This window comes from Odocoileus virginianus, chromosome 5 (assembly GCF_023699985.2).
Source record: "Odocoileus virginianus isolate 20LAN1187 ecotype Illinois chromosome 5, Ovbor_1.2, whole genome shotgun sequence".
In the NCBI taxonomy this organism is placed as follows: Eukaryota; Metazoa; Chordata; class Mammalia; order Artiodactyla; family Cervidae; genus Odocoileus; species Odocoileus virginianus.
In genome coordinates, this window is record NC_069678.1 from 8,331,141 (window position 1) to 8,341,651 (window position 10,511).

A 10,511-nucleotide genomic window follows, 5' to 3' on the forward strand; every position below is an offset into this window, starting at 1 on the left:
TAATTTAAAAAATGAAATGGAAAATAATTAGCTTTAGAGGCAATCTCTAAATTTTGGTGAGAACGATGGGGTTTCCAAAGAAAATACTTCCCTGGACTTCCTGGGAAAATTTTGAGAATCTCCACACTTTCCACCCAAGGCTTCTACCTAATCAAGAGGACAACATCATGCTATAGGCCAGATGGTGAGGCCCAATGGCACCAACGACTGTCATTGGAACAAAGGCATCAAAATGGCACTCACTGTACCTCAAGAGACATTTCAGTCAAGTAGCATTAAGTGAAGAGCTTTTAAAAGCTATTTTTACCCTAAACCTTTCTAGATTCTGGAAGCCACACGTGATTGCTTATCAAGGTGATTCATGTATGGAAACTGCTTTGAGATGAATAGACTCGTCGTAGATCTTCAAAGAAACTGTAGACTCCCCAATAGCTTTTTGCTCCAATCAAGGCTGAGGTGGATTGGCCCAAAGAAACTGTTTGGTCCATTCAAGATTATCCTCCTGTTATTCTTCCTCAAACAAAAACTAACCTCTTTCCCAAGTAACTTAAGAAATTTTTTTCCTTTATTACCTCCTGAGGTGATACAATTTTAGTATTTTCTTTGGATATTTGAGGATATTATTGCTCTTTAAGCAATACACAACTATTTGTTCCAAACCAAATGCTAAATCAAAGTACTTGGTGCAAGACTAGGTGGATGCAGAACCATATTTATTCCTTCTCTTGTACACACTCCAAACCACCAGACTATGAAAATAGGCAGTGGGAGGAAGCATCCCAGCTTGTGCACCTGTGCACATACATGCACCACCACCCATTTTCATCTTCCCATTTCAAACCAGAAACGTGAGTGATTTCAACTAGTCATTCATAGGAAGAATTTTATTCTTTGAATTGTAAGAATCACTTCTGAAAATACTTCTGAAGCTTTTCCAGACCTGATCTGGAAAGGCCCATGGTGGGGTTATGGAATGAATCATCAAAAGACATTCTGCATGAAGCTCTAATCCTATTTTATGTTTTCTCCCCCAAATTATTATAATTCATTATAATGTCATTTGCCTCTGAAATATTCTTGCTGAAATATATTTTGCCATGCTCTTAAGGGCCAACTTATGATCTATGCCAATGAGGTCTAACCCAGCAGATTGTACCATCTCCCACTGATCAATAACCATTAGAGTACCTTACTGAAAATGCATCTATGCATCCATTCATTTATTCAGCAAATATTTCTTGAGTACTTGCTATATGCCAGGCACTGTTCTAGGTGCTGGGAATGCAATAACAAAGAAAACAAAATCCTTGAATTCATGAAACTTTAGTGAGGAGAGACATACAATATACATGTAAATTGTTCCAATATCTATTGTAGAATAACAAATGGTTGCAAAACTTAGTGGCTTAGCACAACAGTTTTACTCTTATCCCTCACAGTTTTGGGAGGTCATTAGACTAAGCTTAAAAGTTCTCACTTGGAGTCTCATGCAGTGGGTGAGGCTGAAGTCATCTCAAAAGCTTCCTTAGAGGTTTAGAAGTTGATGATGACTGTTGGCTTGGACTGCATCTAGGGCTGTTGGTCAGAACAGTCAACAGTTGGCCTCTCCATGTGGCCTAGGCCTCCTCATATCATAATGGCTGAGTTCCAAGATTGAGGGTCCCAAAAGGACCAGGCAGAAGTTGTATGGGTTTTTGTGACCTAGCCTCAGAGGTCACTGAGGCTAGCATCAGTTCCACCACAGTTACAGACCCACCTTGGTTCAAGAGGGATGGGAAACATCTCTCAAAGGAAGTAGCAGAAACATCACATTGTAAGAAAAGTGTGTGGAGTGCGAAATCTTGTTGTGGTCATCTTGAAGAATACAATCTACCACACAAATAAATGAATATATAAGTGTAAGTGCTAGGGGTGAGGAAAAGGGAAGGACAAGGAACTGGGGGTGTGGTACAGCAGTAGGGGTGGCTGCAGAAGGCTTGTCATTAAGGTGACATTTGAACACAGACCTAAGAAGGTGAAGTCAAGTTCAGGTTTTATTCTTAGTGAAAGTGAAGTCATGGGAGGATTTTGAGCCAAGGAGTGACATGGCCTGACTAACGTTTTTAAAGGACTACTCTGGCCACTTGGAGAGAATAACTGGTAGGGGCAAGGTTAGAGAGCTATTGCAATTTGCAGGTGAGAGATGATGGTGGCCTGGACCAGGGTGGGAACTGTGGAGCTGCGCTTCAGTTGAGTGAGTTCTGGAGTATGTTGTTTACTTCTTTGTGACCTATTTTTCTGTAATTTAGTTTGTGCCCTGGGAGACAGTTTTGACCCATAATGGCTAACAAAATGTGTGTGAGTGATGATGCCTGCCACAAAGAAATAAAGGAAGAATATTCTGCTGAATGTTAAAAATGGGAGTTTTGCAGGGGCTGGGGACACCTTTGAGGAAAGAATTCAGGAAACAAGGATAAAGATCAACAGATCGCCACAGGATGGAGTAAGCCCTTTGACACTGGAAAAGATACTCTAGCTCTGCCACAGCCTAGGGGGATTGATCAACAGTTGAATGACTGGTAGCTGGAAGAAATCAGGGGTAGAGGCATCTATAACCTCAGAGCATTTGAAGAACACTTGCAACACCAGAGCAGCAGCATCTTGAAAAAAACTATATAGTTAGCACTTCCATTTCCAGAAATGTATTCCCCTAGCTAAAGAGGGAAAACCCATATTAATTTTGACAGTCTTGGAACATTGTGTCATCAGCTAACACACAAATTTCTAGAGTGAAATATTAATAATATAATTGATACTTGTCATTCTCCTATATTTGAACCATCTTGATGATTACGGGAAAAACCAAAGCAGCAGAACAAATAGCTTGGATCAAATCCTTAGGAATGAATTCACGTAGGCCTCTATAACATATTGGGGATGGGTCTGAAAGCCAACTCAGTTTTTTGTTTTGAAGAAATTGGGCCCCTGATGCTGCTAAAAAGCTATCCCAGTCTTCAGTAACCAACTTAGGAAAATTGAATCCTCTCCATATGGGTTTCTAAGAAAGAAGGTCAAAAGTTAATGGAAGTCCCAAGTTGGGCATTTCACAGTTAGGTAGCAGGAGGGTGTTTCTTTTCAACAGTTTTTGGAAACACTTATTTGCTTCCTTGGCTTATGGTTTCTGCCACGAGTTGAAAATTGGAAACACCTGTAACTTGGAGAATGTCAAGGCAGAGATCACAAATGATTTCAACATGTCTTCAGAAGTAGTGAGCCTTGGGTGCCCCTCTGCTGTCGTTCTGTCAGTGTACAGACCCAATCACTGATTGCTCAGGTTCAGTGTGAGGGTGACCGGTACGTGTCAGGGTGGGGATTGGAGAGGACGGTGAGGTCAGTCCAAGCAGAAAGCAGCTTCGTAGGGACCAATGCCAGGTTTCCTTAAAAATGAGCATCCCGCTCTTAGAGAACACACTCGGGGTCGTCAAAACCAAGAGCTCAAAGGGAGCAACTCATTTTGGAAGAGCTAGGAAAACAGTGGCAGCATTTTTCACCATCTGAGCATCTCCCAACTCAAAAAGATTGACAACTGATTGCACTGAGCCTAGAAGTCTAAAGAAGTCAACATGTAGGAGGAGAAGGAGACACGAAATGTCTATCTTGACAGGGAAATCATCGTGAAATAAAGGGCAAGTGAAGAGCTGTATCTGACCAGTTTCAAATAAAAAATGGGGATCTTGGAGGCTGCTGTAGATTGTACTTATGAATATTGCTTGAATTCCTTGTGTTTACAGGCTCTGAGTTCTTTCCTAGGGGCTCAGAAAATTCTCAGGAGGTGACAGATAGCTGGAGGAAGTTTTCATTTTGGGTTTCTCAAAGCATAATTCCTCATTCTCTTCCAACAAGAAGTAATGGAATGTCTCTGTCTTCAAAACATATTTTTCAAGAAATGGATGAGCAGTAACTGCATCAGTCATGAAGACTTCTCTGTGAGCTGCTATATGATTTCATGGGAGATAATAACTTAGTTAAATTTAGAATTAAATTAATATTAGTTAAGAGATACCAAGAAGAAAATCTATACTTGTTCCATCTAGGTTGTTGCCATGGAGGTGAGCAGGTATGAGAATCGAGTAATTAAACTGATTCGATAAAACTTCATGGAAAAATGAATTGGATTACTTTATGGATACACTTTTTAAAAAAAAAATTTTACCAGTTTATTGCTACCAACCCATCGCCTTCCACCCTCAAGCATGCATGCTCAGTCATGTAACCCCATGGACTGTAGCCCGCCAGGCTCCTCTGTCTATGGACTTTTCCGGGCAAGAATACTGGAGTGGGTTGCCATTTCCTTCTCCACTTTATGGACACACTTGTTATGTGGCTTGTTCATTATAAGAGAGTGCAAAGCAAAATTTAATTTAAAAATGTTTTTGGTCTAAGATACATTCTTTTTCTAATTTAGCAGTGTTTGTTTTTTATTACAGTTGTAATAATTTCCAGACACAACTGTGGACGTTAAAACAACTTAAGTCATCCTTTTGAAGGACATGAGGATTAATATCATTGTTTTACAGTTGAGGAGACTGAGGTATCCTCCAGAAATAAGTTTAAAATTTTTCTGGTGTAGATAAGTGGTCAGATTTTTTTGGATTATCTTCTAATTGTTGGCTATATACAGTAAGAGTTAGAGATAGCAAGGAGACCATCTCCTGTGATAGCCAAAAAGGCATTTTTAATGCCTTTCCCATTGCCTGAAACATAAAGGTAATAAAATTTGAAAATGTGAAAGTGCCAAGATTCACCAATTTAAAATAATTTTAAAGAAGGAAAATTATTTAACCTTCATTCAGCCAGGAAATAATTCTCACTTCTAGGTTTGCATGTAAATGCATTGGTGTGTTAGTACTATGAGTCAGGTGGGAATATGAATTTCCTCTTTCCTATGCACCTGCTTCCTGATAGCCTCTGATCTCTGCTTCTCCTATTCAGAAATTCTATTCCTAGTCTAGAAAAGTAAATGTTAATGTTTTATGCATTATGAAGCTATTGAAAATCTCTATGAAAGCTATGGATAATCTCTACCAGAAAAATGCACATTTGTGCATATACACAAAATTTTGCAAACACTTTGAGGTTTAAAGCCCATTCCCATGTCTGTTCATGGTCCCCAGGGAAAGCACCTCAGGCTCAGGGTTCGTTGAACAAGATGCTTCACATCCTGTCTTCCCAGAGAAATGATAGCCTCTCAATAATCATATGAACACGTGTGCCCAAAGAACTATTATAGAGTTCCTTCTTATTCTAAGTGGCTTATTATTATTGTTGTTGTTACTGTTATTTTATGTCTTCCTTTACCTTTGCCCCAAATGTTCTTCAATATCTGTGAAAGTCCAAGCGCCTCTAAAACCTGAAAGATAGTCAGATAATCTAGCTACCCCAGCCAGCTGAACTTGATACCACTGGAACTGAGGAGATTATCTCTGATTCTCCAATCCTACTAATAAAGTGACCCTCTTGGGATACCTGGCCCCACTCCACCTGATTCATTGGCTGTGGCTTATTGAATATTCATGTTCTCTCTGCATTTCTCAGCCTCCCTTGCAAGGGTTAGGTAGGGCCTCAACATTGAGTCCTGGCAAATGGGAATATGGGTGTTAAGTGATGTGTGACTCCCAGCCCACTTAAAGGCTGGTGTGGCTCTTCTCGTCCTACTTAGAGGAATGGTAGAAACATAAGATAGAAACAGCCAAGATTCCTAAGTCACCCCAGGGAGAAGGCCTGAACTACTGAGCTTTTCAAAACACACGGGTTTTACCAGAACCACCACAAACCTTTACTGTGCTAAGCCTTTGAGATTCAATTAATGTACTAATTCAGCATGGCCTAACTATACTGATAAATACATTGGTATAAAGACTGGATTAAAAAAAGAAGAAAGAAATTACCCCAGGACATTTTTATGGCTAAGAATGGAAATAAGTATGGTTAACTTGATAGAGCTTGATATTCCCTACATTGTAGGGTTATTGTATTATAGAGATGATAGTATATAAAATGCCTAGGATGGCACCTGAGTTATGTTAGTTCCTCCATAAATGGTGGCTTTTATTGTTAGTTCTTAAGATACCCTATCCCATAAGTATTTAATGGGACATGATAAAACTTGACTACACTCATGGATGATAGGCTCCATATTCTGATTCTTTCTCAGATTGCTTCCCTTTAAGATGTCTCTCCTAACTAGTTTGGGTGTGGGGCTCAAGCATCTTTTATAAAATTACTGCAAATCATAACTTTCAAGAAATAAACTGTATACTGTCTTTAATCCAATAAAAATTGAGTCAAACCCTGTTATTTCTTCCACGTGTTAACTAACAAAACAGCTTAACAAGCAAAATAATATCGCTAGGTGCTAATTCTTGCAGTCCAGACAATGAAAGAATATGACATATAAAATAATGCTACATGAGGGACTTCCTTAGTGGTCCAGTGGCTAAGGCTCCATACTCCCAATGCAGGGGGCCCTGGGTTTTAGCCCTGGTCAGGGGATTAGATCCTGCATGCTGCAACTAAAGATTCCACATGCTGCAACTAAGACCCAGCACAGCCTAAATAATTTTTTTTTTTTTAAATAAAGTAACGCTGCCAGAGACAGACAGTACATTCTGGGTTGGTGGGGGAGGATAGCTCTATGCAGGCTCAAGTCTTCAGTGAAAACGTGCAAAAATTAGCGCTCAGATCTTGTCTTAAAGCACAGGTAGGATGTAGATACGTGAAGGAAAGGAAGAAAAACATTCCAAGTGGGTAACAGAATGATCAAGGTACTGATCAAACTCATAAAGGTTAAATATCAAACTCATATAAAATTATTGGGGTTTTTTGGTAGGTAAAAAACAGTCAAATATTGACAATTTCATATTGTTCAACCTAATAAAAGTGACATTTGTGGAGTGGTACTGGAAGTTTCAACTGTATTGGTAATGTTTCTGTCTTTTGTACTGAGTGGTAGTAGATACATAAGTTCTTGACATGGCTTCTTATTTCTTAAATATTTCACAATTATTAAAATAATTAAAAGAAAAGCAAAAAAAGAAAGTTAAGCCTCATCAGATAATTTAAATAACTCCTTTAGGTACCACTTATTCTCTGGATGAAAATAACATTCCTCAGCAATCTCACATTTTTCTCAGCATTCTCACACTTTCACCCTCTTTCCCAGCATCTCTCCAAGTGTATCAGCAGGGCTTATCAACCATATGACCAAGGAGAGAACCCAGAGACCCCTCAGGTGTAGTGTCCTTTGACTGCTCTGGCCTTTGGGGCCATGTCCCCTCTCCACCCGGCCACTCCTTGCCCTCTTGGTGTCTGCAGCTGAAATCTGCGGTTGGAGACCATATGGCTACGGTCTGTGAGGTGGCCTCCCTCAGGGTGCTCAGGCCCCGTGGCCCTCCCCCCACCTCCTCTGAGCTCTGTGACTATGGGTCTATGAGGCCCATGGCGCCCTGGCCCAGGGAAGCGGAAGGCGGTGGTTCCCTCTGCAGTGTTCACTCCAGGGTCACCTTGTCCCGGAAGTTCACCCCTCCAGCCACCAGCCAGCCAGTCAATCACTGTGGCTCTCACTGTGGCTTTCCCAAGAAAGCTAGGTCTCCAGGCCTCCTGCCTGACCACACTTCTGCGGGGTGTGACAGAGGGGAACAGAGCATCCTGGGCCTCCTTACAAGGGCCCAAGTAGGACTAGTCTCTGCCATTCCCTCCCATTCTATGATGTACCCCTGTCATCTCTACACAGAAGCCTGGAGGGGAGAAATTGGGACACACATCTGACAGTTTCCCCTTGCGCCTATTTCTTGTTCCCCTACTTCCCATCATTCCCCCAGGACCAAAAACACAGGCCTGCCTGCCTGCCTTGGCTTCACATCCCGCTGCCACTGAGCAGCAGGCATCGGGCCTGGCAGCCACACCGTCTGGGAGAACTTCCTGAATTAAGTTCCCCAAGCGGGGCTCTTTAGGGAGACACAGGAATTCTTTTTTTAAGGGAATTTAGGAAATCCTCTTTCAAGCCACTAACCTGGCTTAGAAAGTTCTTGTCTTGCTATAAAATCCCATGTTGAATGTCAGAAGCCAAATATCTCAGTTATTTACCCCTCATTCCTTCTGTAACAAATCCTTATCTCCCCTAGGCAGATGAATATCAAGGGCCAACTGAGGATCAAGTCATTTTCTCAGAAAGGGAAAAAGGAAAGCATGTTATTCTTCAAAAGATTACTTTTCTAATTGCACAAAAATTCTCCCCATCCCCTGTTGCTCTCCCTCAAAGAGCTCCAACTCCCATGACCCCTACAGGTCAAACACCAAGATTTACTGGCAGGATTGGTACTCAAAATGTTGAACAACTAGCTGAATAGCAGCCCTGATCCATGACAAACATGTACAGGAAATAAAACCAGTTAAGTAAGTTCACCGTGTTTGCTTTTCTTCTCTCCCAAAACACATCTGTGTACAGCTTTGTAAACAATTTACCCAGGGGCTCCCCTTCCTCCATCCACGTTTGCAATGACCCCCTCTTGCCTGATAAATAAAATCTGTGGTGCACTTCAGATGCCAGTTAACAAGGCATGACTTCAAGGAACATAATCAATCTAATTGGTATCACAACTGCCTTTTAGGCAAGAGGTCTTTGGAGGAAAACACTCAGATTCAGTATTCAGTCAGTGAAAAAAAAAATGAAAGGAGAGACCAGGTAAAGAGTCCTGCCACTCACAAACCAGCACATTACTTACCCGCATCTAAGCTCAGTTTCTTCAATTACGAGATAGTGTTATTAGAATTCATGGACCCAATGCACGTAATTTGCTTAGCACAGGAAAGTGTTGAGAAATATGTGTTAATAATAATCATTATTTGTTATCACTGGGCCAGTGGCCCACTATTGATGATGAAAGTGTTCCCCTGCCATCAGCACCTTCACCCACATATACATGTGAGCCTTTTGATCCAAATGTTGAACGAATGAAAATGGCAGGAATGAAGTGAGTGTGTGTAATGGGGGTAAAAACAGAAATTTCAGTCAGAGACCATAGCCCTGATTAGCACAAAAGCAAGCTTCCCCCACTGAGAAGGGACAAAGTCAAATTCAAGAGCTTCAGGCTCTCATATGACTTACATAGGGCAATAAAAATATTTTAATAAACATTTAGGGAAAAGAGAAAAATGTTTACTTTAAAGTAAACATATATTAAAAAATAGATCCACAGGAATAGTTGACCGCATGATATTCTAGTAACCCAGGCTTTCAGGTCTGCACTTCCGACAGTGCTTCCAGACGTGGAATGTGTCCATGGCCCCGGGGTCACAGGGTAATAGAAGAGCCATAGAGAAAAGAGGAACTTGGCAGAATTCCCTTCATATTTTAAGCTAAAGCTTTCTTTACTGAAATAATAGCTTTCAAGACACAAATTATTCACAAGCCATTAATAGTATATATTGAGATGGGAAGAATGAAGCAAGAAGAATAACTAAATCTGGCCTATTATTTAAATGGGGGCTTCCCTGGTGGCTCAGAAACTAAGGAATCTGCCTGCAATGCAGGAGACCCAGGTTCCATCCCTGGAAGATTCCCTGGAGAGGGGAATGGCCACCCACTCCAATATTCTTGCCTAGAGAATCCCAGGGACAGAAGAGCCTGGCAGGCTACCGTCCACGGGGTCTCAAAGAGTTGGATAGGCCTAAGCGACTAACACACACACACACACACACACTCTTTAAATGAAACACTGCCGAAGTATAGAGGAATGAAGTAGATGACTTTTCAAACCTTTCTAGGTCTCTTAAAATAATTCCATTGTCTATCGCAGTGGTTTTTCAGACATTTTTTCGACCACAACACACAGTAAAAAATATATTCTACTTCTTGACCCCGTACATGCACACATGATACTGGTTTCATGAAAGAATACTGACTCGTAGTATGTAATATTTTTCTATCCTTTTATTCCGGCTCCTTCCTTTCTTTCCCTTTCTTTCTCCTTCCCTTCCTAAAACTCCTTGCCAAACTGATTTTTGCCACTTAAAATCTGAAAAAAATATAGGCCTAGTGGGTTTTCACTATATATTTCTGCAGGTGAGTTTACCCATCCAGAATATGGATAGAATTCAGCCAACTTCCCAGGACAGCAGTTTCTAGGTTTGACTTTTGTCTGTAGGATTTAAGAAGTCATTCCCAGGGGATCTTGTTTTCTCTATAGCTGAAGGTAAGGATTTATGAGCCTGGGGGAAGAAGGGGTTCAGATGAGAATCAACAGAAAGAACTGCAAGGTCTGAAGACAAGAACCATTTATCTGGTGCAATATATATTATGTTAATTTAAGAAAAATTCTATCTTAAATATTCAGCATCATCAAGCACCTTTTCCAGTTAACCCAGCAAACAAAGCTCTGGCTTGGAGGCCCAATCATTTATTTTCCCCAAAAAGAGACCTGTTTTTTAAAAAGCCAGGTCCCATCCCCCGCCCCCAGAACCCCGACCCCTCC

At 41.0% G+C, this 10,511-nt stretch overlaps 1 protein-coding gene across 1 annotated transcript in view; it reads right to left on the reverse strand.

Annotated features, from left to right (window-relative positions):
- POGZ (pogo transposable element derived with ZNF domain) overlaps positions 1–10,511 on the reverse strand; it is a 57,457-nt gene that overhangs the window by 46,795 nt on the left and 151 nt on the right. The window lies entirely within an intron of this gene.